Genomic DNA, 25,156 nt, shown 5'->3' with positions numbered 1-25,156 from the left:
TGATTATGGTAGAATAATCATAGCAATTTATTCTTCATTTTGACCATAGCAAACTCTTTGTACACGAATCTCCTCTATAGAGTTTGAGCATCTCGGCACTTTTTGGAACCAATGGGATAACGAGCGGGAGCAGCCTTGTTCTTTTTCAGATGAAGATATTGAGTATATTTTGTTTTAAAATATGATAAATTTTATGATAATTTAGTTGTTTATTAATAGTGAGGAGAATTAGTTTTTTTAGTTGGTAAAATTAAAGTTTTTTTAGTTCGTAAAATTTATTTAAGTTTATCTCCTTTTGCTCACCTTTCATCCACCTTGCTTAACGCAACCCTCTCCATGTCTGGATCCTCCAAGCCTGTTTCTTTTATGCCTTTTGCTTCTAGTCCTACAACTTTACCTCCCTCTCCCAATTGGAACCCTTCCTCCCCACTCTTTGTCATCCCTCCCCCATCATTGCCCTTTTCACCGTCCCTCTCCCCTCTGGCGTTGTTCTTTATTTCATTACAAAAATGAAATGAAATGATATTTTAAAGTCCATGAGACTAAAAATAGCTTATAAGACCAAGGCATCACGCTCCCTCTCATTTAATTTGATTTCCCATAATAACCTTCCCTCATGCTTTGATGCTTTTACTTGTAACATTATTAATAAAAATAATATCATTAAGAATAATATTACTAATACTAATATATATAATAATATTACCAATATTAATATATATAATAATAATCATAAAAATAATAATAAATATTATAACAATATTAAAGATAATTAATATAATAAATATTATAACAATCTAATTAATTATAAAAATGAGAATATGATCAAAGCGATTTCTCCCTTGTGTTTTAATAACCACATAGATTCTGCTTATACACATAATAATAATAATAATTATTATTATTATTATTATTATTTTGTGCTAGGTTTTAAGAATGTTATTAATTTCCCAAGCAAAAATTTGGATCCCTCTATCTTTAGCCTTCTTAATAAAGGTCTTAATTTTGCCCTTGCCCCTAATAGGATTCCTACTGACAACATTATCTGTAACATTGAGTACGGTATTAAAGACCTTCCAGATAGCATCAAGGAGACTATTAGGCAAGATTGTGTTGTTGTTCTTAGGAAGGCCAAGCCTCCTAAGAAAAATTTGAGCAAGGTTGAGTTTCTTGCCCTTAAATCCCTAAGGGACAACCCCGACATTGTCATCCTTAGAGCAGACAAAGGTGGAGTTGTTGTCATTCTTGATAAGTCTGACTATGTCCACAAAATGGTAGACCATCTATCTAGTAGTGGTAGTTACATCAAGCTCAAGAAGAATCCCATTATGTCCATTTCCAAAGAGGTAGCATCCGCTATTAAAGTTGATCTGTCTCTTAATCCTCTCTCCTGGAAGCTCATTGAGAGCAATCCCCTCACCCCTAGAATCTATGGCCTACCAAAGATTCATAAATCAGGGGCCCCCTTAAGACCTATTGTTAACACAATAGGCGGACCTACCTACCTTCTTGCAAAATTCCTTTCTCAAAAGCTTAAACCTCTTGTTGGTCACACTGATTCTTTTGTTAAAGATTCTGCCTCCTTTGTTCAAGAGTGGAGAGATGTCAGATTGGAACCTGGAGATTTGCTGGTTAGTTTTGATGTCGTATCCTTATTCACCAAAATTCCCATCCAAGAAGCCATTGACATCATAAATCGCATCTCTGACAAAGACACTGCCAAGTTAGTTGGTCTTTGCCTCACTTCGACTTTCTTCAGTTTCCAGGGAGAATTTTATGAGCAAACTTGCAGTGTTGCCATGGGATCCCCTCTTTCTCCCATCATCGCTAACTTGTTTATGGAATATTTTGAGACCAAGGCCTTAGCCACTGCTCAATTTCGCCCTAAAAAGTGGAAAAGGTTCGTTGATGATACCTGTGTCATCTGGTCTCATGGTCGTGAGAAACTGGATCTGTTTCTTAACCACCTTAATTCTCAGTCAAACTCCATCAAGTTCACGATGGAAGTTGAGGAAAATGGTTGCCTTCCCTTTCTTGACATTCTCCTTTCTAGGAGGGAAGATGGTTCGATCTGTCACCAAGTATTTAGGAAAAAGACTCACACTGAACAGTATCTTCATGCGAGTTCCCATCATTTCCTGGCTCAGAAATTCGGGGTTCTCAGCACTCTTGCCACCCGTGCTCTAAGAATCTCTGATGATAGCCACCTCGAGCAGGAGAAATCTCATCTTCTTGAAGTTTTTAAAAATAATGGGTATAGCAGACCTCTAAGCCTCAAGGCCTTTCACAGAGCCAACAAAGCGCCTAGAGTTAAACCCGCTCATGTTGATCCTATCTCTAAGGTTCATCTCCCATATATCCAAGGAACCACGGATAGGATTGCCCATATTCTTAGGAAGATTAATGTCTCTGCTTCATTCAAACCTCTCAATACCATTAAGAATTCTCTTAGATCTATTAAGGACCCTATTGATCCTAAAGACACAAAAGGAGTCTACCTTGTTCCTTGCTCCTGTGGTATCCCCTATATTGGAGAAACAGGTAGGTCTATTAAATAGAGGATTAAGGAGCATGCTGTCGACATTAGACACAATCGTTCCCGCACATCAGCCCTTGCCGAACATGCAGAGAAATCGAAACACCACGTCTGCATTGAAGACTCCAAAGTCATTGCTAGGGTTGATCATTTCCACCACAGGAAACTTAGGGAAGCGATTGAAATCGAAAGGCATGCCAGTAACCTTAATAGGGATGATGGGTGGAAATTAAGTAAAAGTTGGATTCCAGCCCTCTCATCATGACTCCTCCTCTCCTTTTTTCTCCTTTCTCCCTCTGTCTCCTCCTAATTTTCTTCTTTCCTCTTCTAGTCTTATCCCCTATTTTCCTCTTTAATTATCTTTATCTTCATTCGTCTAATATGATCGGCTTATTATATCTTTTTTAACATCCTCTTTTTTTATCTTTTTTTTTTTAATCTTGATTTCATTTTGCATTGAATAATATTTTTAGCTATTAATATTGCAGTTAATCTTTAGGGTTATCTCTGCTTTCCTCCTATTTAAGGACAAGTTTTCCTCTAATTAGGTATAATCATATTAAATGGACAACATTAATAAATTAATCTTATTAGTGAAATTGATAATATTAATAAATTTATCACTAAAATATAGTGAAATAATTTTTGTTTTAGTATTTATTTATTTATTTATAAATTTAATTATTATTATTATTATATTTTTAATTTTGGATTATTCCTAACCGGTAGTTTCCAACCAAATTTATTTTAATAAGTCAAATTATATTATATAAATTAACTATTACCATATAAATTGTTATCATTAAATTATTATTTTATAATATCGAAATTAAATAATTAATTATCACATAACAACTAGTTTTTAACTAAATTTTGAATTATTAAAGAGATAATCCCTTACCACTTTTTCTTAAAATAATATTTTACCAACAACTAGTTTCCAACGACTAACTCTGGGCAATGATGCATCCATGCTATTTATTCCTTTAGACCGATTGATTTTTCACCTTGTCCTCAGGATGAACCACGTTAGTTGGTTCGAAACGTCGACCAAATCCTAACAATGTGATTAATTCGAAAGACTTATATCTACAATAATAAAGAAAATAATTATTGGTTGTTATCATGAATGTTAGATAATTTATTATTATATGGGTCTAAAGTATGTCTTAAAATTGTTTTTGTTTGGCTAAAAGCTTGTCTTTCTCGAACGTAAGGAAACATGTTAATGGTCCAAGACCCAAAGGCATCTGGTAGGAGTGAAAGCCTTCCCCCTTACGAACCACCAATGGCTAATCCTAGGTGGCATGGGTTTCCTTGAATAATAGTGATGAATCAACTTGCATCTGTTAATAACAGCCAGTGATGGTTGTCCCTACTGTCGGTTTCACAATTGAGATGTGATAGGTTTTCCCACTATAAAAATAAAAAAAATAAAAAAGTAAAAAATAAATAACTTATTACTGTTGTTTGAGAAAAACCATACCACCTAAAATGATTTGGTGGTGGTTCATAATGATCTACCAAATGTTTATGGGTTTTGGATCATTACCATGTTTCCTTCCATTTGAGGAAGACGAATTCTTAGCCAATCATAAATAATTTTAGGTCTTGCTTCAAGCCCAAAAGGCAATTTCAGCATAAATAGTATTTGCAAGGAAGTCTCTACCCTTTGTGATCATTGTGAGAAGTCTTTTCATCAAAGGATAGTTGGATAGCTGGTATTGGAGGCTAGTATGCAGTGAATTTGAAGGACCTAATTTGTTGAGTAGTTGGTTGTATAGAGAAGTTAAAGGAGTTATTTCTCTAGTGTTTTTGGAGACAAAGAACAATTGGGTGTCAAGGGCAAATAAGGACTGAAAGGGCTAGTTGTGAAGGGGCTACATCAACAAGTAAGTTGTTTGTTTTATTTTTGTTCTTTTGGGTAGATTGCAAGTCAAAAGGAGTCGACTTCAAGCCCTGGTGTACATTATTGTATACTATTCTTGTATGAGGGTGTAAAAGGGTCATGATCCCCTGTATGAGAGGCCTATGTTTGTTTTCTTAATGGATAAATAATAACAAGATTTGGGCCATATATTTATCTTGTGTATTTTATTGATTCACTATTGTTATATTTCCACTATGCAAAGTTGTTTTGGTTGAACATACCTAGTGTGTTTGTGTGCTTGGTAAGCCATAGACTAGACCTAGGGTGTAACAAAAATTTAACACGACGATGAGGGGCAAGTGCAAGGTGAATTTACTATAAAATTGGGAAAATCCTGCCTACTTTTTCCTGAAGCGTGCTTGTCCATTCCAAACAATGGAGCCAAGGTGACTGGGTTATGTTCGTACTCTAAAAAATTAAATGGAGATTGGATGACTTGGTGTGCACAAAGCAAGTTAGGTGACATTATAAATGACAATGTTGGTCATGCCGATGAAGTTTCTCACTAGTTATGAGGGTTGTTTTCAGAGTTGGATCTTGCAGTTGTAACATTTGCTTCTCCATTTACAACTCATCAACATATGCAAATTTTGGCAACGTGGGAGACTTCCTTTAGGATACTTCTTGTTCTTCTCGGTTCTTGTTGCATTTCTTTTGGTTTGGTAATTGGCATTCTATTCTATGGTGCGGTGGCATCTATTGGAACCTTTCTTTGAGTAAGAAGTTTTATCTTCCATCATGTCTTCCCATTCTGACCTCCGGTGTTGGTACATTCTAATTATACACCACCTAATCTCTCGCATCAGACCTTTTTTGACTAATATCCCTGTTCCTGTGATTCCCTCTCCTTCTTTGGTATATTAACTCTTGTGCTCTGTCAGTGGTGTTGCCTTTCCTTGTGTACCATGCCTCGACAATGCATGTGCAATTTTCGAGGGGGAGGAGGTTGAGGCCCCCAGGGAGAACACGAGCCTAAACTCAGGTTGAGGAGGAAGTGCCCATCTACCATTCAACTACCCCCCTTGATATTCGAGATGAGATTCACCATCTCAAGACTCTTGTATCCAATGACCATTAAGCTTTCTCAGACTCTGTAAGCCTTAAGGAGGTAACCCATTGGGTTTATGACCTTGGTCACACTAGGGAAAGATGGAAACAATACCTCATCTCCATCACCTTACATTAGAAAATGAACACTCTTGGGCAGGGTCCTCAAGGAGAAACATGACGAACAAAACAACATTATCTCTGCTTTAAATGATATCATGCATTCCTGGCATTACCAACATTCATGTCTAGAGAGCTTGAATGCTAAGATTTCCCACATGGAGAGTCATCTCCACTGTGACATTAAGCTTCCAACTCCTCTTGAATCTAACACCCAAGATCCAACCCCCGTGACTTCTTCTGATTCGTGACTTTCTATTATGTATTATAGTAGCACTCTTACTTGCAATTATTAAGATGGTTTTTATACAACACTTTGTGTTATTTTGGACAACCTTTCTCCTTTGTAGATAGTCAATAAATATGGTTTCCCTTGTGGAAGATTGAGACCACCTACGGTGAACTTAGTGCTGGAAAATATGGAGACTTGTAGATTATAACTTATTTTCCTTATCATTATAATTACTTGTGATGTTAGTTAGTTCTTTATTACTTATTTAGTTATGTTCATCAAGCAATTACCAAAACAATGAAGATCACAAGGAGACAGTACACAAGATACAGGCTCCAAGCCAGGGGAAAACCTAGAAAATGCTTCTCTTATAATTTAGAATATGCTTACAAAAGAGACTTCCAAGTCCCAAAGACTAAAGCCAACAAACCCTCCAAACCCCAAGCCAGCCCCCAACAAGATCTTCCTTGAGACAGCTTCAGAAATTCGATATTTCTTCCATGATGCTGCAACTTCAGCCCCTGCAACATAATTATTGCCTTGTAATTTTAACCTCCTGCAACTACTTCAGAATTTCAGCCTCTTGCAATTCGCAGCTTCACAAACCCTAGTGAGACAAGGAAAGAGATTCATTGATATACTTTGACTTTTGCTCCTCTTCTTTGTCCTCCCAAATAATCTTCTTCACCTTCGTTATTGCTTATCAAACTTGCTTGAGTTGAGTGGCCAAATGAATTGAGCTTCACTCCTTTATATAGTTTTTCTTGAGGGTTGAATTCCCTCCTTTTAGGACGACTTGACTTGCTACTTGGGTTGACTTGGTCTTGGGCTTATCCATGGATTTTTCTCGACAAAATAAATATTTCTCTTCATTGCAATGAGTCCAAATGGGGCTATGACATATGACCAATATTATTATTTATCCTAGAAAGACCTGAAAGACCTAAAAGCACGAAGGACATTCTTTTGACTCAAACCTGAGTATAAAACCTATACTCCAAAAATAAAATAAAATTTGTTTTTCTTTGTTTTTATTTATTTATAAAGAATATACAATGTCATGATTACAGTTACATCATAATGAGGATTGAACCTAGTTACAATTTTCAACACTCCCTCTTAACTAAGGAGGTATTCATGGTACAAGGAATCTCAATCTTGAAGCATTCTCATAAGAAGAGTCTGACTGATATCAAACATCTTTGTCATAACCAACACTGTCCTTGAAGGCCTTATCTAGACAAACTCATCTTTAATTATGAGCATGATGTTGGGAGGCTTTACGTGAGTTGTCACATTACCTCTCAAGGCATATACCCCATCTGGATGTCTACAAGGTATGCCCTTTTAGGACTATTCTTATCTCAGATTCCCAAACCTGGATCCTTAAAGAATATCGGTCATCTCCGACTACTCTTATCTTGGATGCCCTACCTCATCCTCAAAGAGCATCGAATAACAAATTATTTTCCTAGATTCTACAATCCATGAGAAGTTATAATCTAGATGATTGTCCAATCCTCTAGACTCCATTCTTTCTTTATGGTCTTCACTAAGACTTATGGTTGTTAGTCCTAGTTTAGTGTCTAACCCATAAAGACAAGAACTATCTGATATCACTCCCTCTCAACCAGGGAAGAGATATCCACCAAACCAAGCTTACCTGTTAGGTACTCAAGCTTCTTCTTTGGTGGCGCTTTAGTCAATATGCCTGCTACCTATTCATCTGCGGGTAGATAATGCAACTTCACGACCTTATCTCGTACCAAGCTTCTGATGTAGTGGTACTTATTGTTTATATGCTTCGTCTTTTCATGCAACAGTGGGTCTTCCGTCAATCTTATGCAACTCTAATTATCACAATGTATCCATGTAGGGATAATGATCCAAGTGGCTCCAGAATGGCTCAAAAACAATACCAATATGTAGTGCTCGTCATTACGATTCTGGTGGTGCAGACGACACTCAAATCCGAGTTTGTATGACCAACTTATGGCTCTTTAAAGTTTGACAAGACAAGGAAAAAGCGAGACCCACGACATGCCACATGGCATCCCAGTCAACAGGGGAGACCCACTAAGTTTATGTGGTAACTAAATGGCTACTAAACCATTGACACATGGCGCACTAGCATTTGTTCCTAGCCCTGCACAAAAAAGACAAAAATATATATATTAAAAATTCCATAAAATACAAAACCCATATAAAAACAAAAATTCATTTAAAAAAAACCTATATATTACAATATTGGTATTAATATGGTTATAAAAATTCCATATTAAATAAACATATTTTTCAACAAATATGTTAAAAATGGTTTGTTGGCATATTAAATGGTAAGGTTGTTGGTATGGTTTGGAACCATAACTGTTAGCCAATAAACGAAACAAATTATATATATGCGCCATCGCATTGTATTTAAGACCTTTATCATCTAACTTTTAACTGTTGAAGTTTTTAACCGCGCTAACAAAATAAGAATACGATGGGGGTTGGAACCATTATCAAATTTGAAGGGTCGGTCTTAATTTCAATTAGAAAGACATATATTCATGATGTCCTTCCATAATGAGAAGCTTAAAAAAAATGCATTTCAATTGACAACAATATATTATCTTCACATTTCATTTTCACAAGGAAAAAAAACCCAGCAATATTTATGTTAATGAAAAGTTGTTACATATAAAAATATTTTCCAAATATATCCCATTTCACATATAGCTTCATAGAAATTGTTAGAGTGGAGACTAAAGTCTTAACTGTGTTTGGGTGTGCACCAAAAGAGAGTGACAACACAAAGTATTATGATATTTTCGGTGTGTCAAAAAGTGCCACACGTGATGAGTTGAAAAATGCTTATAGAAAAGTTGTCATCAAAAATCACCTTGATAAGGGTGGGGATCCAGAAAAATTCAAATAATTGGCTCAGGATTATGAAGCATTGAGTGATCCAGAAAAAAAGGGAGATATATGATCAATATGGAGAAGATGCGTTGAAAGAGGGAAAGGGATGAGGAAGTGCTTCCCATAATCCATTTGACATATTTGAGTCATTCTTTGGAGGTTCTTTTGGAGGATATAGTTTAGGAGGTGGTAGCTCAAGGGGTTGAGCACAAAAGTAAGTTGAAGATGTTGTACATCTTATTAAGGTTTCTCTAGAGGACATGTACAATGGAACATTGAGAAATGTTATATGTTCAAAGTGTAAGGGGAAAGGCTCTAAATTTGGTGCTTCTAGTCGATGTATGGGAGCTGATAGTTTAAACTTTCCTAAATGACAATTTATAGCACACTTTCGAATAAAAGTTTTATTGGAGTTAAAATTGTTAGTGCAATGGTCAATTTTTAAAAAATTTCGAAGAATCAAAAGTATATAGATTCCCTTCATGAAAAGTATGAAATCTATTTGGATAACCGTTCAACCCATCACAACAGCATAAATGTTTGGAAATCTAGTAGATTAAGTGTCCTGTTCGCTTTGAATGTAAAATATAATGAAATCCAACGATATGACACACTCGTTTAAAACATTATGACAAGAATTTTCACCAAACATTCTTATAAGATTGATTGTTTACCCATTTCCCAACTCATCAGAACTCGGTAGAAAATTTGTTGTGTAAGTGAATTGATATCCAATAGTCTATTATAATGTGTTTAAAGCCTTTCCAAATGTAAATTGTCCCTATATTGTGTCCATCAAATTTTAGGATTAGATTCTGGTATACATTGCTTTGTTATAATGAGATGCCAAGGTTTTGGTACGAAGGTCTCTATTAGGCAACTAGTTCCTAGGATGATACAACAAATGCAACATGTTTGCCCCGATTGTAGAGGCTCAGGCGAGACAACCAGTGACAAGGACAAGTGTGGTCACTAGTAGTGTAAAGGGAACAAAGTTGTTCAAGACAGGAAAGTGTTAGAAGTATATGTTGAGAAGGGAATGCAGCATGGACAGAGGACAATGTTTCAGGGTCAAGTTGATGAGGCGTCGAACACTGTAACTGGGAACATTGTTTTTGTACTACAATTGAAAGACCATTCTAAGTTCAAACGAAAGGGTGATGATATCTATGTTGAGCACACACTAAATTTGACGGAGGCATTGTGTGGATTCTAATTTCCCCTTACCTTGATGGAAGGCCAGGAGAGATAATCAAACCTAGTCAATATAAAGCATTAAATGAAGGTATGCCTCAATATCGAAAGCCTTGAGGGAAGGCCAGGAGAGATAATCAAACCTAATCAATATAAAGCATTAAATGAAGGTATGCCTCAATATCAAAGGCCTTTCGTGAAAGGTTGTTTGTAAATTCATTTCAATGTTGAGTTTCCATATTTTGGAGCACTTTTCCTAGAACACCCTAGAACCATGTAAGGCATTGGATGCTATCCTGCTTCCACATCTAACTGCTTATATAACAGACATGGAATTGGATGAATGTGAAGAGACACTTTTGCAAAATGTCAATATTGAGGATGAATTAAGAAGGAAGCAACAACAACAACATCAAGAAGCATATGAAGAGGATGACGAACCTCAGGGTCAATGTGTGCAATGTGCAAAACAATTAATTAGGCTAGTTTGTGAGAGGTGACCGTGTGCAACGTTGGGTCTTGAAATTTTCATTCACTACCATTACACTTTCACTATCATGTCCATTATATCACCTCCATTTCACTTTCATTTCACTACCATGTCACTGCATTCATCTCACTTTCGTTATTATTGGGTCACATTTATGTTTTTCCAAACTTTATTAATTCTTAGCATTTTTAAGTGAATTTGTGGTTAAAAATTAGAAAATAATGTGCATATGCTTATACCTAACAAGTGGGATGAGATTGTTAACATGTGTAGGTCAAAAAGAAGCTTCTAGAAAACTTTTATGTGGCATCCTAAGGCCAAATTCGAATTTGAGTGGAGAAGATCATGGGCTCATGAAGATATGTGTCACATTTCCTATTTGTATTGAAACTCTAAGAAGACATGTGTCTTCTCATTTCCTATTTTGATTATAACTCTAGAGGTATAGGGAGAGATTCATGGACTCTCATTAATAAGATGACTTCTCATCTTTTTGTATAAATAGGAGATCTCTCTCATTTATTTGGAAGCTTTGTAAACTTTGTTAGCTCAACTTGTTGTACTTTGTAATTTTGAAGAATTTGAATAAAGCTTTGAGGTTCCCAACATGGAAGGAGATGTGAAGTAGGAGATGTCATGGAGCATATTAGAATGTAAGGTAGAGTAGATTTTATTTTGTAGTTTTGCTTTGATTTCATTCAAGTATGTCATTTTATTGTTTTCAAGTTTAATAGTTTAGATTTTCCATTCATGCAAGTTTAATTCATGCAAGTGTGTTCAACCGGTTGATTGTAGATTTATCTAACTGTGTAATCTATGCTTGACAAAATAGTCCAAGAAAGTAGTCCTCCTATTTTCCAATTGGTGCTTGGAGCATTAGAGCACACAGTAGATTTGATGTTAGTTTAATAACTCATGTTGTAAGTGAAAGCAGAAATAACGATTGGGTTAGGGAAAGAGTTCTCAGAAAATCCACAGCTGCGTGTGTCAATAACTAAAAAATGATAAGCAATGAGATCTCAGAAAATCCACGGCTGCGTGTGCCAATAACTAAAACTAAAATGATAAGATGATGCATTATTCCAATAAAAGGGAAAACATTTTGACCAATGGAATGCAGCGCCATTATTGAAAGCAAAATTATAATATGATCTTCCTATCAAACGTACAGAATGGGTGGACTAAAATCCAGTAAAATACTAAGAGCATAGATTATTGTAAATGTGAGAAAGTTAAGCAAAGCTAAAGCACAGGGCATACAGTAAGTGGCCTATAACAGAAGAAGACAGGGCATACGTATATAAAATGATCCCAAGTCCGGAATTGAAAAAACGCTTAACACGCTGGGTGTGGATAAGGTCTAAATAATGATTCTATAATGCAGAATAAACACTTAAAAGAATCGAAAACTTGAATGCCCAAGAAATTGTACCTCCGGCAATTGATACTTGTTCACACTCTGTCACTGTTTCTTTCTCTCGTTTGGCACTTCCAAGCTCTGCTCACTTTGATTTGATGGTGTAAGGCTGAAGGGGTTTGAGTTAGTAAGCTTGGGGACCCAACAGAAGTATTTATAGCCAAGCTTCCATCAAACTTCTGTTGGTTATGTGTCAAGTGTTCCACAGATCATGGTAGAGAACTGAAAAGGGAGTAATGGACAACTCCAGAAGCTCCCAACAAGAAATTAATCAATCAGCAGATGGTTTCCATAATTTTTGGAATGGGTGGCAGATGGTTAATGGAATTGGCGCAGATTTGGTTTCCGTAATAAATCGGCGACAGTTATGGGAGCTTAATAGTAAGTGAATATTTTCGAAAGCCCTTTCAGTTGATGGTTCATCTTAAAACTAAGTGGTGAAGTATTTCATTTATGAATGAGTCTTTCTTTGCATTTTTATGTTTACTTTTTCTTAGAACAATGAAGTATTGGATTCCTCCAAATGCTATCACAAGGAGATAGTTCTCCTAGAATTATATAGCAGAGTGATAAAACACTTCATTTAGTTGTTATAGTATATTAGTTGCAATTTCACTTTCAGTGTTAGTATTTCATTTAAAATTCATTTTTAGTTTTAGAACAATGAAGTATGGAGTCCCTCAAAATGCTATCACAAGGAGGTAGTTCTCCCAAAATTGTATAGTAGAGTGATAAAACACTTCATTTAGCTGTTATCATTTTTGCTTTCATTTCATAGACATTTTGTCGGCTTAGATTAATCTAACTATTCAAAGTTTTGATTTGTTCATTTCCTTTTCTCCCTTCTTTAGAAATTAGATTTTAACATTAAAAGAGATTTAGTTGTCCATTAACATTTAGAGATTTCATTTAGAAGCATAACTTTTCTTTCTTAGATTAATTTCCTTAAGCATGAGAAACAAAACCCCCAAAAACAACATAAACTATAAAACAACGAAGTAAGAGAAAGGTTAACTAAGCACATATAGTGCACCACACTTCATCAGTTTACGATACCCGGATTGATAATTTATGTAGAGCAATTTAGGACACTAAATTGACTAGACATTTTGGCGTCGTTGTCGGGGAAGTGTAATTAGGAGACCTTATTTCTTACATCTAAAAAAAAAATTAATAATTTCTCGAGTATGCTCTTCTCCTGCACTTTGTGTGATCTGGAGGATCAAAAAAAGAATTTTTATGTTTAAAAAAAAATATCTATATATATATATATATATATATATATATATATATATATAGTAGATATAGATATTTTCATCATTTCATTTGATTCAATGAAAAACTTTAATTTCAATAAATTGTTTTGTTTGATAAAATATATATGTATATTTTTATTTTTATTTTTAAGTATAGCATATAATTTTATTAACAAATCAACTAAAAAACATACATTAAAAAAAAACCAACGAATAATACATATCACCACTGCAGCCGAGGAGAAGGTCCATAAAACATTGCCCACACAAAGAGAAAAAAAACCGTAAAAAAAATAAAGCTATATGAAGAATCTCTTGCACGTTTTCAAGGAGGGTCGCCATACATGTACCCATTGTATGGGTTGGGTGAACTACCTCAGAGATTTGCACGTCTTAGTGCTGTCTATGGAGGTTGCTCGTGCAATTTGTGTAATGAGCCACCCCATCACAAACACAAATGACTCCCAATCAATACAGATAATTCTACCTTAGAAGCAACTTGGACGCAAGTATGACATGTATGTATTTTGTTGTTCTTATTCACATAATGTTGCTCCCAAAGGGAAGTACACTGCTTTTGTTTTGGCTGAGGCAAAAACAGATCAACCAGAGGTAGAATTGCAACCGAGAATAGCTCTTCTTGGACATGTTGATGAAATGTTCTTTGAAACATACGATGAAATAGTCCACCAGTGCGCCTGCTAATCCATACACCATTTCCAGCAAAGGCAAGTGTTCAAATCACCAAGAGCCTTACTTGTAGAGGCTATGTCACTGAGAACACACCATTGGCTGGTTCATTTGTTGGTGCTATTGTCTGTGCTGCAATTGCATCTGGAGAAAATTCGAAATTGATTTTTTATAGAAGACACATTTGCCAGAAAAACCAAATTCCAGCCAAATAAAAACGAATTAGGAAAAACAAAAACATGGGTTTTTTCGAGAACATGGTCAATTAGATAACTCAAAAATGGTTTGGATAATTTCACAATGGTTTGGGAGACTTTTCAAGTTCTTTGGAGCCCAATTTGGCATGCTGCGTGAGGAAAAAAACGAATTTCATTAAATGAACAAAGCATTGTTTGAACACGGCACGTTCCAGGAAGAAAAATTCAAATTAAAGACTAATCATGTTGTGGCATTCAATCCATATGGCGAATCTAAGAGTCCAATTCGATTTAGACTGATTACACCATGCCTTCCATCTTCAATGCCAAACGGTCTAATGATGCAATCTTCGTTTTTGACTCGTGCTTAACCAGACTTCTCCCACACACCTATCAAACACCTTATTGTGCATACAATCACTCTGTTTTCATCCAAGTGCACCAGCTGCCAGAGAATCCAGCATTCCAGCTGGCCCGAAAAGTATAACAACAGATGCCAGTTGACAATATTCTACGCTGGGCAAGCTCATGTTTTGAATGATATCCATCTTGCAAAGGTAGATGCCATACTAGCTTTAGCTGGATCAAATGGGCGGTCTTGGACTTTCTTCCTGGTACTTGGTTGCATAAAATTTCTTTTCCAATAACTTAAATCAGAAAACTGATGTCTTGGTTGTCTTTTAGCTACGGAACACAGCCACATTTTGCAGCTAATCGACTGTTCCGCAGCTACTTTCACGCTTTTGCAGGTTCCAGGTGTCAAGAGGGAAAAATGACTACATGGGTAGCTTGGAAAACATCAGGGCAGAGATTCTGAAAACTACTTTGTCCTCAAAGATTTCATAGAATATTGATTTGTTGTGTGTCTGACCTATAGCTCCTTACATTATCATAGTTTTTCTTCCTGTATTGATAGATTTGGTTCATTGTCTCAAAATGAAGAAGCCATCACCATTTTCAGTTGGGTACATGAACTTATTTTCACATAGAAACTAGGCCTTCGGGTTCACAGGTAAAAAAAATAAAAAATAAAATCAATGAAATGAGTAGATTATTTGCTCACTTTTTTGGAAGGTATTGATTAATTTTGGACTAATGATGAAAAATGAATAGCTAACTTTCTGTTCAAGATTTTTAGCTACAGAGACTGTGCACGTTCTGCAGCTAAACATCAATTCTACAGCTGAAAAACCTCACTGTTCAAATCAGTCTAACTTTCTCATACAAAATCGGAATTCGATGATTTAATCATCTTTGGAAAGATCTCGACGAGATCTACAATATGAGGAAGTTATTATCAGATTTTGAAACAGTAAATAATAAATAAATTGCTGAAAAGAAACAACAGGTAACTTGAGACACTACTTTCAACACAGGTATAAATTATTTTGGTTTTCCTTCGTGAACTTGTTTCATTAGTACGAATTCCTAGTTTTGTGTGTAAATATCATAACTAGAGAGATTGATCACCTCTCTCTTTTGATAGTCTTAAATTCCATTGCAGAAGAAGTATTAGTTTTTTTTTGCAGGTTCCAGGAGGAAGGACAAATGACTAGAAGTGAATAGTGTCTCTCTTAGAGACCAATTTGTTTCATAAGAGGATGATCAGCAACAAAGAAGAAACATCAATGCATGAGCACGTGCTAATGCAAAATCAAATCGAAGCATTTGCAAAACTTTTAGATACTATTGTCTCCATTACATCCATACTTCATAATAAACCATTCACCTCATTTCCCTTCATATTTTCCATTTACATTTACATACACTTTCCATTACTTTTTATCCACTCCTAACCCACAAATAAAAGAAAGAGGCTCGGTTACATGTTTATTGCCCATTGCCATTATTACTTTCCATTGCCATCTTCCATTTTCATTTTCCCTTTCTCATCATTTTCATGTTGCAGATAAACCCTGCTTTAATGCAAATTATTGAGTCCAAAGTCCTTTGAGTCTAAATTCCTTGCAAAAACACCTTAAGGCTTACATGCCTTAATGGCAAGTCCTCATGCCGATGAACAATGAGAATTCATTAATGTCCTTTGTTCATCGGATCTTCTAGGTGACTTGACATTGGCAAATTTATTCGTATCTAGCAAGATGTGTTTGGGCATCTTAACTCTCATTCTCACCAATGGTGAGAGTTCTTGTGTTGACTAGTGGCATCCATTACTGGCCACTAAGTCAACAATTTCCTGCTATGTTCGACATCAGAACATCTATTCACATAGCAGGAATTGTGCCAATGAGTTTTGAAGACATGAAGACTATTATTTTCAGCATTTTGGAGCAGATTCAACAAGTTTTAGTAGAAGCAATAAAAAGTCATCTTGACTCTTTTTGTCCAGCCACTTGAAGAATATTATGATCAAAATTTTGTAGCCACCACACATACAACTCATCCATTTCCAAAGGGTAAGTTAAGGTACGTCATTTTCTAACTTTTTACCATAGAATTCCATAAAAAGCTAGAATGATAATTGTTGGAAAAACATTTCTCTTCCTCATTTCATAAAATTGCCAATACCATCAGTTGGGGGAGGAATACATTCCTATCCATATCTTTCCATGTTCATATCATATTCAGAAGCCTAAATACTTCCAAAATATATTAAATATTACATTATTATTATGAGCATACAATGGCTTTTCAAAAGTGCTTAAAGGATAATTGGATACAAACACAATCATGGTTGTCACACAAGAACCAACCATGATGCAATCCAATAAAGATATACTTTGCAACAATAATCAAATTATCATTATGCAAAGTTTAAAGATCAAAAATTGAATGCAACAACAAAATATAGTTGTAACACAAGAACCAACCATGTTGCAATTCAAGTAAAACACTTTGCAGAAGTATGAAGTTATCAAATGATATCATGCAAAGTTAAGTCAAAGCTCAAGGATCAAAAGAATTAATGTAATATATATTGCACGAGGACATGCAATAGCTTCAATTGTGGGGTATGCTAGGTTTTGAAATTGTCATTCACTTTAATTACACTTTCACTATCATGTTCATTATATCACCTCCATTTCATCTTCATTTCACTACCATGTCACTATATCCATCTCACTTTCATTATTATTGGGTCACATTTATGTTGTTCCAAACTTTATTAATTTTTAGTTTTTTTAAGTGAATTTGTGGTTAAAAATTAGAAATAATGTGCATATGCTTATACCTAACAAGTGGGATGAGATTGTTGACATGTGTAGGTCAAAAGGAAGCTTCTAGAAGACCTTTATGTGGCATCCTAAGGCCAAATTCGAATTTGACTGGAGAAGATCATGGGATCATGAGGATATGTGTCACATTTCCTATTTGTATTGAAACTCTAAGAAGACATGTGTCTTATCATTTCCTATTTTGATTATAACTCTAGAGGTATAGGGAGAGATTCATGGACTCTCATTAATGAGATGACTTCTCATCTTTTTATATAAATAGGAGATCTCTCTCCTTTATTTGGAAGCTTTGTAAACTTTGTTATCTCAACTTGTTGTACTTTGTAATTTTGAAGAATTCGAATAAAGCTTTGAAGTTTCCAACATGGAAGGAGATGTGAAGTAGGAGATGTCATGGAGAAAATTAGAATGTAAGGTAGAGTAGATTTTATTTTGTAGTTTGGCTTTGATTTCATTCAAGTATGTCATTTTATTGTTTTCAAGTTTAATAGTCTAGATTTTCCATTCATGCAAGTGTATTCAACCGGTTGATTGTAGATTTATCTAACTGTGTAATCTATGCTTGACAAAATAGTCCAAGAAAGTAGTCCTCCTATTTTCCAATTGGTGCTTGGAGCATTAGAGCACACAATAGATTTGATGTTAGTTTAATAACTCATGTTGTAAGTGAAAATTTTCGAAAGCCCTTTCAATTAATGGTTCATCTTAAAACTAAGTGGTGAAGTATTTCATTTATGAATGAGTCTTTCTCTGCATTTTTATGTTTATTATTTCTTAGAACAATGAAGTATTGGATCCCTCCAAATGCTATCACAAGGAGGTAGTTCTCTAGCAAAGTGATAAAACACTTCATTTAGCTGTTATAGTAGAGTAGTTGCAATTTCACTTTCAGTCTTAGCCTTTCATTTAAATTTCATTTTCAGTTTTAGAACAATGAAGTATGGAGTCCCTCAAAATGCTATCACAAGGAGGTAGTTCTGCCAAAATTGTATAACAGAGTGATAAAACACTTCATTTAGTTGTTATCATTTTTGCTTTCATTTCATAGACATTTTGCCGGCTTAGATTAATCTAACTATTCAAAGTTTTGATTTGTTCATTTCCTTTTCTCCCTTCTTTAGAAACTAGATTTTCACATTAAAAGAGATTTAGTTGTCCATTAACATTTAGAGATTTCATTTAGAAGCATAACTTTTCTTTCTTAGATTAATTTCCTTAAGCACGAGAAACAAAACCCCCCAAAACAACATAAACTATAAAACAACGAATAAGAGAAAGGTTAACTAAGCACATATAATGCACCACACTTCATAACTATTAATAGCTCCATAATTTCACGCTCTCTCTTCTCAAAATACAAATCACATTGCCCTGATGATGGACTCACTAAGCTAGTCTGAAACGTTGGTTTCAAAAACTGTTCACAGGTTTTTCCACAAACATAAAAAGAGAAAGGTTAACTAAGCACATATAGTGCACCACACTTCATCAGTTTATGATACCGCATTGATAATTTATGTAAAGCAATTTAGGACACTAAATTGACTAGACATGCAGTGTGCATTGTATTTTGTGATTAAGGATCTTCTTGGAAGTTCTATTGAGTTGAGATCAAGGGGAATAAGTAGAATAATTCTTATGAATTCTTTCACGATTGAATGAATGATTACAAATGGTTGCGTTGATTCGCTCAGTGTGAAGTGTGGATCTAAGTTTAGTTCATCAGGTTGAGAAGTAGATGCAAGACACATGGTGATAGTGGTAGTGCTCATCTCATGGAATAGACAATTAATATCACTCAGCTGGAAATACATTTTTTGCAGAATGTATTTGTAACAACTTCAACTTGTAAATGGTGTTGACAAAGATAGTCAAGTGAGTCTATAACTCACAGGTCAAAGATCAATTCTCTAAGTATTTCTATATGTTAAGCAATGTACAAAAAAAAATCAAATTTCTGGTTGTTAAGTCATTGACAAAGGCGTGGTCAATCTATGAGATTTGGTGCAATTACAAATGGGAAATTGTCATTGTTTGCATACTGAAATACCCAATCCCAGTCCCAAGTATAATCCATTTATTTAATGAGATTGAATGATGGTAAGAATTGTAAAACCCATTTGACACCAAGGTTGAAAGGTGATAGAATTCACATGACCAAATATTTGCTTTTGGGTTTTAGACTTGTCTTGTAAATGAATAATCTTTTGGGTTGTCGAGAAATACCTGTAAAAATGGTGGCATACAGATGAATTCTCTTTTGGGTTACCCATAAATACCTGTAAAAATGGCTCTGTCACAGTTGCAAAAATGGAAAATGGCTTTTTCATTGCTCGACGCAGTTCTCTGGTTAAATGGGGTGATAAAAAGAAAATCCTCGGTAGTGGGCATTGGTCCTGAGTAATACTAATCCGGTAAGCTTGTGGAATTGATAATTAGGCTCTTCTCTAGTAACGAACGGTTGTCTTCCTAGACGATATTCCCATACAAGGTATATCAAAGGTATGTGGGAGCAAGAAAAGGTCGGTCAATTAATGTAAATAGACTTCTATCTTCTGAACTGCACGACACACCCCACCAAAGGCACAATAGGGAAAAATATAAGTCTCGCGCCCGCCATTATGACTGTTGGCCTCGAAAATTCAATGCAACAACTTCCATTACAAGTTACCCATTAGTTTTTTAAATGCTGGAAACAACCTCCCCTGAGTACCACTACCCTAGACTCTAGAGTGATTCTACACGTCAATCAAAGAACAAGGCATTGAGGCAAGTTGCAACCAGAGCCTGACGGTGGCAGCCGGTCTGGAGAACTGGGCTAATAGATAATCAGAATGTTTAGAGATAACCTGAATTTTTAGAAATATTAGGTTGACAGGTAGCTCTTCACATGACATTATATATATATATATATATATATATATATATATATATATATATTCAAACCTGTAGAAATCAAATTTTAAAAAAAAATTGATGGGTAAATTTTTTGAGCACTTCTCTAATGTCCCAGAGGCCTCTTGAAGGGCTCTAATGTGTTCAATATTGAACACTGGTTGGAACCCTCAACCTCCTTGCCGCTAATTACATCCACCATCAACGAACCAAATGGTTATGGTTGGAAACTTCGCCATAGAACTTATATATGAAATCACATTTACCAGTCGACTAGGGGAGATTGGAGGGGCGTTGAGCAAGAGGAGGCGGCGTAACTTCGGATGAGCAGTGTGGAACCACAAAGTTATGGAACCATGATACAGTGTAAAACATTGAAACAGTTCCAGGAGGCGGAACTTTGTCCAGCAGGAGGTGTGGAACCATGAACCTAGAGAATCTAAAGAAGCTAAAAAGATTCCCTTGAGGGCCATAAATGGCAGCGGAAAAATTTGATAAGTGGATAGTCATTTTTGCATGTTTCCTTGCTAGGAGTCCAACCATCTAGTGAGAATCTCCATCTGAGGAGTAGAAATGCAGGTGTCTAGCAGCTAAGAATCTTTGGAGAATCCTGAGGAATCTTTAGATTCCCTTGTAGGCCGATTTTTGCCAGTGTTGGAATGATGTCTACTTTATAGTCATTATTCATAGAATTTCGTAGGGAGCGCAGTAGTGTGGTCAGAATATTCATCCGAGCAACGGATTTTCCGGCCATATTCAAGAAGGAACCTTTGGGGAATCTTTAAGATTCCTGAGGGTCCAAAATTTGATAGTGTCAGAATTGGATAGGTTGACAGTCGATTTTATACTACTCGTCACTAGGAATTCAGTGGTGCAGTCCATTTCAACAGCCAAGCTTTGCTTTTTTTGGCCATCTTCGAAAGTGGAGGTACATGATGCATTTATGTTACGCGTCCTTTTGTTTTGCTGAGATGATGCTTTATTATTGAGATCCCTGATTACCATCATGTTGAAGGATGCTTGTTGCCACATTATTGTGAGATTTTATTAGCTTGTCATGCTGAAGGAATACCCATTTTGAGTGAGAGTTCATGTAGGGAGAACGTCTCGCGGAGAGACAAACCACTCCTGTTGAGGGTATATGTCCTTGTTATGATAAAGAATATTCCATGTACATCAAAATCATTTACAACATTATATGAAGCGACCTCCACTATCTTGACACCGGACCCAGAGACGTAGCCCACATTGGTTGAACTCCGTTATCAAATGTGTCGTGTTCTTGATTCATTGATCGTCATTATGTTTCCTCTTTTTTAATCATGCACATGTGATTGTTTTGTGCTCTTTTAAATGCAATTCTAATTACATCACATAAGGAAAAGGTCTTGGTTAATTCTGGTAGCTGAAGAGATCTAGACTAAGTTTGATATCAGAGTGGTCTTCTCACTAATGTGAATTTTGAGCGTGAACGATTGAACGTGCAACAAGAAAGAAAATCGAGGATGATAGAGATACGTACGAGCCCTTCTGCAGGATGTCAAAAATGGTAGACATAATGTATGCAGGCTATGAGGAGAGGATGGCAAGAGAGGAATGGGAGAAAGAAAGAGTAGAGGACGATGCTCCATCCACCCCCTCGAGTGAACATGCATCTTCTTCATCTTCTTCTCATCATTCGAATGAGGAGATCTGTTGAAATATGGCAACAAGAATATTCCAATTTAATTTGTCCTTGAATTAAATTGTGAATTAAAATCGAATTTAGTCTTAACAACTACTTGGAAATAATTAATTAATTTATTTTAAATTAATTAGTTGGAGAAATTCAAGTTAGAAGTCTTTCTGAAGTCATGCAAGAGTTATCCCTTAAATTAAGGAGATAAGATTGAGTTATATTTGAGTTGTAATTAGTTAACTCAATTTACTGAGTTAAGTCCAGTTAAATTAGTTCCAAACTGTTTGAGGAACTAATAGTGAGTTAACATTCAGTTGATGCATCAATGCACTCAATTAGTGCTACTCCAGTTAACTGAATATTCCCTCATCAAAAACTCATGCATGTCTATTCTAAGAAAGACCCAGTTGAGATTAATGTTCAAGGATAGTGTACTATCAGCTGCATGTGTTTTCTCATGGAGAAAACTCATCCATGCAGTCAAGGATTTATCCTTGAGGTTTGCGTAGTTTTGAAGGCTTGGTTTTCCACTTGGTAATAGGCTAATCATCCACAAGGAACAATGCAAGGAAATAGGAGCTTGGAGGGTAGAGAGGAAGGTTGGAGAGAAGTTAAGATTAACTGTGAGCATTTGTGAGGATTGTACTAAGAGCTGGCTAGCTGTGAAAGCTAAGGCTTTGTATAATTCCTATGTATTTGCACCATGTATGGTAATACAATAGTGTGGGGTTTTTATCTGAGGATTTCCCCAAAAGTATTGTCATGTGTATTGTGCCATTGATTCTTCTTCTTCTGGTTATATTGTTCAACTCGATCTTTAAGCTTCCGCAAATTGATAGTAGAAGTAAGTTATAATATTCTGCTTTGATTTATATTGCATTATCGGGTTAACCTATCATAGATTTTCTACATGGTATCAAAGTTGTGAACATTATACTAAGAAGAGGATTTGAAGTTTGAAGTTCGGGGTTGCAGGTGAAAATCGAATTGATATCATACTTCAAGGTTGGCCAATGGCATTCTATGGTTTGAGACTCGAGTATGCCTTGGAAGGTAGCTCGAATTACATGCATGGAAAGATAGAATGGAGGTTGTATTAGAAGACAATGGCCTAAAGGAATTCATTGATCAAGAAATCCCAAAGCCAACTTCAACTAATGCACAAGAGTTGGCTGAGTAGAAGAAGTGTGTGGCGAAGGCGAGACAGATCATCCTTGAGGGAGTTTGAGACCATATTGTCTCGAGTCTCCATGGGAAGGATACTCCATTTTCAATGTGGAAGACATTGAAGGACCTCTACCAGAATAGTAGCGACCAGAGGAAATTGGCGCTCAAGGATAAGCTTCAAAGAATCAAGATGGAGAAGGGTGATACTATTTCCACATATCTGAACAAGCTCACCACCTGCAGAGATGAGCTTGGCAGTGTGGGAATAATTATTGTCGGTGATGATATGGTGAGCCTCGCTCTCCTTGGTCTTCTAAAGAGTTAGAATAGCTACCAGGACTCTGTGAATGGAAGGGAGAAACTGCAGGATTGGGAACGATTGTGGTTGGATCTTATGCAGGAGGAGGTTAGGAGGAGCATATGAGATGGTTCTTCATCCAAGAATGATGATTAAGAAAATATGGCCTTAGCAAGTAAGGCAAGGAAATGGAAGGGGAAGGTTTCCCATTTCAAATCAAATTCTTCTCATGGAGGGAAGAAGGGTGACATGTCTAAAGTAAGATGCTTTAATTGTCACAAGATGGGACATTATGCAACTAATTGCCCATCAAAGAAGTCCAAGAAGGGATCCTCGGAAGGATAGGAAGGTGAGGCATTAGCTTCTCAGTTCGAAATGAACTTTACCCTCATCGCATGCATGGTGTCATCGATGATGGGTTGTGTTTGGTATCTTGACAGTGGAGCCTCATTCCACATGGTCGGTGATAAAAATTTATTTAGTGCCTTGGAGGAGAAAGACCTCAAGATGCACATAGAGATGGGTGACGACGAAAGGTATAGTGTTTCAGGAGTGGGCACGGTTGCTTTTCAGAGGGAGCATGGAGCTCCTCTCACCTTGACAGATGTGATGTATGTGCCTGGACTGAAGAATAACATGGTATTGGTTGTGATGTTGGAGGACAAAGGCTATGATGTTGTCTTCAGTAAAGGAAAGGCATTCCTAAGACACATAGCCACGGGTCAGACGAAGAGGATAAGGATTCAGATGAAGAATCTCTATAAACTAGAGGTAGATGATTGTGCAACATTGAGTACGAAAGCAGAATTGGTGCAAAGTCAAGACATTGGCGAGTTGTGGCATAGGCGGTTGGGCCATTTGCATCATGGGGCTTTGAAGATAATGCAACAGATATCTACAGTACTTCCCAAAGGTAAACTTGAGCAAGTTGACACATGCAAAGGTTGTACCTTGGGAAAGTACACGAAATGTTCCTCTGATGATCGAGATAGTCGAGCAGAGGCTATCTTAGAGCGAGTTCATATTGATTTGTGTGGACCATTCTCGACAGAATCCACAACGAAGCAAATGTATTATATGATTTTCATTGATGACTATTCTCGTAAATGCTGGATTTATTTCATGCAGAAGAAGGACCAAACTTTCACAAAGTTTTGTGAGTTCAAAGCTTTGGTCGAGAAAGATTCAGGGAAGAAGATCAAGGCCTTGAGAAGCGACAATGGTGGAGAATATGTCTCTCAAGAGTTTAAGGAATTCTGTGCAGTGGAAGGAATTAAATGGGAGTTGACGACACCTCATAACCCACAACAGAATGGGGTGGCCGAGAGGAAGAACAGAACTATTGTAGGGGCAACATGGGAAATCCTGCATGACCAAGGCCTACCACTTCAATTGTGGGATGAGGCATGCAACACAACGGTCTATTTGCAGAATAGAAGTCCGCATCGCCTACTTGGGATGAAGACACTAGAGGAAGCTTTCTCCGGTAAGAGACCAGATGTGGGTCACTTCAGGATCTTTGGCTCATCGGTATATTGCCATGTGACAAAGGATGCATGAAAGAAGCTTGAGCCGACAGCAGAGTTGGGGATATTTGTGGGGTACACTGATACACCTCACAACTATTGGGTGTACTTGCCTACCAGTTGGAGGACAGTGGTTCGCAGAGATCTCAAGTTTGATGAGTAGAAGGCCATGTGAGTTTCCCTTGAGAGGGAGCTCCAACTATAGGTTGTGGAGGAATTGTTGGTTCCTAAGGAGGAGGAGCCTTAGACTAATGCGGAGTAGCCGCATGCAGAGGTTCCAGGAGTGGAGACATCCACTCAAGCAGAGTCTTCCAGAGATGGACGGAAGTGCACAAGAGAAGCTGATAGATTGTTGGAGGATGCGAGAGAGAATGTGGGAGCA

The 25,156-nt window shown here is 36.4% G+C and overlaps 1 pseudogene; it reads left to right on the top strand.

Moving 5' to 3' along the window:
* Positions 1-8,350: 8,350 nt before the first annotated feature.
* On the top strand, positions 8,351-10,463 carry LOC149231355 (dnaJ protein homolog pseudogene; annotated as a pseudogene).
* The last annotated feature ends 14,693 nt before the right edge of the window (positions 10,464-25,156 follow it).

This window comes from Pinus tabuliformis, chromosome J, assembly GCF_031772625.1.
Source record: "Pinus tabuliformis cultivar Carrire ecotype Pingquan chromosome J, CPIR1, whole genome shotgun sequence".
Taxonomy (NCBI): domain Eukaryota; kingdom Viridiplantae; phylum Streptophyta; class Pinopsida; order Pinales; family Pinaceae; genus Pinus; species Pinus tabuliformis.
Note: the sequence above shows the minus strand (reverse complement) of the source record. Positions and strands in the feature narration are given on the sequence as shown.